General features: G+C 35.8%; 1 protein-coding gene across 1 annotated transcript in view; it reads left to right on the forward strand.

Annotated features, from left to right (window-relative positions):
- Positions 1 to 3,477, forward strand: part of LOC106533732 (zinc finger protein ZFPM1) — a gene marked incomplete at its 5' end in the record, with an annotated part of 16,043 nt that overhangs the window by 824 nt on the left and 11,742 nt on the right.

Genomic DNA, 3,477 nt, shown 5'->3' on the forward strand with positions numbered 1-3,477 from the left:
TTTTTTTGAAGAGGTCACCTCCAAATAAACACATTTTGGAAAATCTAACTGTTCATTTTTACTCAATACTTTTATTACTTAAGTACATTTTATGTCAGAAATCTACTTTTGATACTCAAGTATAAAATAAATCAGATACTTTAAGACTTTTACTCAAGTACTATTCTTAGAGGAGACTTCAACTTTTACTAAAGTAATTTTTTGAAAAGATACTTGTACTTTTACTCAAGTATCACTTTCGGGTACCTTATACAAGACTGGAAGAACTATAAATGGAAAAAGAGGGGAAAATGTATAAATATATGTAACAATAATAATAATAAAATAAACATTAAATAAAATGATTACACCACAAAAATGAACCAATCACGACAAAGTTAAATCAGGAATTCAGGAATTCCAAAAACTGAACAAGACATTGTAATTTTTTTGCCTTCTGATTAGTAGAGAAGTGAACAGATTATTGTTTAAACTCAATCATGAAGGAGATAAAATTAGTTTCTTTCTTTAAACATTTGCTTTTATGTAAATGAAATTTGGCCTAGCAGTGACCGGTAGCTACCAGTGTTTGACGATGTGGTCTCCCTCACCCAAAGAAATAAAGATTATGGTGGGATTGAACTTTTCATTTATTATATTAACAATCACACTATACAGTGAAAAAAATTGTGAGATTTTTGTCTGTTTTCATGATGCAAATGAGGACATTTGATGTAATTTACAGACAATCAGTACAAGGTGACAACATTAGTGTTGAAAGTGAACTTATCTTAACATTTTCACAGTTTTATCTTGACATTTCTCCAACAATATTCTTGAAGATGAAATCTGAGGCAGTGATTGGTTCATGTCGGGGGTTTTTCTAACGACGTCATCCAGGATCAGCTTTGTGGCACAGCCAGGTGTCACAGATCAGCTCTGAGACTGACAAGAATTACTCCTACACTTCACTTAAAGTAAGACTGACACTTAAGATTTACTCCTACACTTCACTTAAAGTAAGACTGACAYTTAAGATTTACTCCTACACTTCACTTAAAGTAAGACTGACACTTAAGAATTACTCCTACACTTCACTTAAAGTAAGACTGACACTTGATAAGTGACTTTTACTCTCAGATTTTAACTAGTGATGGATAAACAAGGCTTCATGAACTAATTTCCAGCTCTAAGGTTCATTACCTTCACTCTCACTAGTGACACCTGCTGTGCAGAAGGATAAATGACAGACTCAATTAATCCTGAGTCAGAGAATCCTGGAATGTCTGTGTATAAAATAAAATATTTTTGCCACGTCTCATTGAATATAAAAGTGTTTTTACATGAAAATATTAATATTTGAGTGATGTGATGTTGAACATGAAAAATAAATGGTCTTAAAATAAATGCTTATGGAACTGAAAGACAGGAAACTGCAACATATGGAACAAATAAAATATAAATGACTGATTTTTATTCAAAAAAGAAACTTTTTAACAGTCCCCCAGCCTTTGAACTACTACAAATAAGTGGACTTTGTTTCATAAAGCACATTTTAACAGATTTACATTAATACAGCACCATCATTTATTCAAACACACACACACACACACGTGTGCAGACACACACACACACACACACACACACACACAATTTGAGAAAAACAGGTACCAAAAACAGTGTATTAAAACTTCTTATAGGACTACAAAATACAACTTTATTGATCCCAAACACAATTAATTTACATTTTATAAGCTGTAAAGATAAAGTAGTGGAAAAATCAATTTATGTTCCACTTTATGACTTGCAGTAAATGAATAGGACACGTAAACAGAATAACAGACGCTCAGCACACAGCAACAAAATGTTTGACTGAGCTAATTCATTTATTTGTTATTTTATATTCTGAATAAGGGATACAGTTGGTAATAAGATCTTTCTCACAATCTTAAACGTTTAACAGTTTCATTCTGACTGGATGTATTAACTCAGATGTTACTAATATAATAAATTAATAATAGTGATGATGAGGATAATAATAATAATAAATAATAGCTGATGTAATATATTTTATAACAGAACTTTAACCACTAACTCTAACTCTAACCAATGCACACCTCTCACTACACCAAACTCCAACTCAAACGCACAAAGGGCCGCGAGGCTCGAACCCTTTATGTGGCTCTCAAAGTGACACGATGACGTGGCCCACTGAATCCAAGGCCTCGTTCGTCATCAGTCACGTGATTTTTACAGTTATGACACACACCTCGAACCAGGGCTTCATCTGGCACGCCCCTTTTTGCTCGACGCAGGCTCCGAGGCATCGTTTCAAATGTTACATCGCTGCTTTTAACTAAGAGTTTTTTTACACTTAAGTCCACCCTTAGCAGAATTTTTAAGAGGAAATCTAAGAAGTTTGATAAATACGGGCCCTGGTCCCATTCTGTCCTTTTCCCTTCCAGTGATCCAGACTCTGCTGGATCCTGGTCTGGATCAGGAGAGCCCTTCACAGTCTGAGATACTAAATAATAATAATAAAAATAATCAGTTGTATATCTGAGAAACAGAATCTGATGGAAAACCTGTGCAAAGACCTGAACCAGGACCTGAAACCCTAGTTATGAGTCAACAGGGTTCTGATCCGCAGAACCAGTGTAGCAGATCAGTTTATCTCTTTAGATTATAAATAAAGTTTAGATTATAAATAAAGTTTAGATTATAAATGAATCTCCACTTCCTTTGATTTTAGATGATTTAAGACTTTTTAATTATAAACTGTTGAACAGATTGAAATTTGTAATTTTGTTTTTATCCACAAGATGGCAGTGTAGCTTTATTTTCCTCTGTGGCTCTGGACTGTTTCCTGCTGGTTGTGTCCACACACACACACACACACACACACACACACAAAACGAGTCATTTCTGTAGCTGACCCCTGACCCCTGACCCTAAAACTAACCCAAACCAGAACTTCATTCAAGCCTAACCAGTGGAGCACAAACTGAGTAGAACTGCAAAAAAAGTGAGGACCCAGAAAATGTCCTCACTTTAATGAAACGTTTCGTCTCTCTTCCAAGAGACTTCTTCAGTCTGAGAGTTTCAGGCAAAATTCAGGCTTTTATGTCCTCCCTCCAGGTGACTGATACTCACATCACATGACCATCGTTCACAGGTGACTCCCACTCACATCACCTGGCTATGACTCACAGGTGACTGATACCCACATCACATTAGGGTGAACGATGGCCATGTGATGTGGGTATCAGTCACCTGTGAGTCATAGCCAGGTGATGTGAGTGGGAGTCACCTGTGAACGATGGTCATGTGATGTGAGTATCAGTCACCTGGAGGGAGGACATAAAAGCCTGAATTTTGCCTGAAACTCTCAGACTGAAGAAGTCTCTTGGAAGAGAGACGAAACGTTTCATTAAAGAAGAACCCGTCCAGAGGACCTATACAATTTTTTTTCCTTTGATTTTTTACCTGGATTACTGA

Source organism: Austrofundulus limnaeus, unplaced genomic scaffold (genome assembly GCF_001266775.1).
Source record: "Austrofundulus limnaeus strain Quisiro unplaced genomic scaffold, Austrofundulus_limnaeus-1.0 Scaffold1009, whole genome shotgun sequence".
In the NCBI taxonomy this organism is placed as follows: domain Eukaryota; kingdom Metazoa; phylum Chordata; class Actinopteri; order Cyprinodontiformes; family Rivulidae; genus Austrofundulus; species Austrofundulus limnaeus.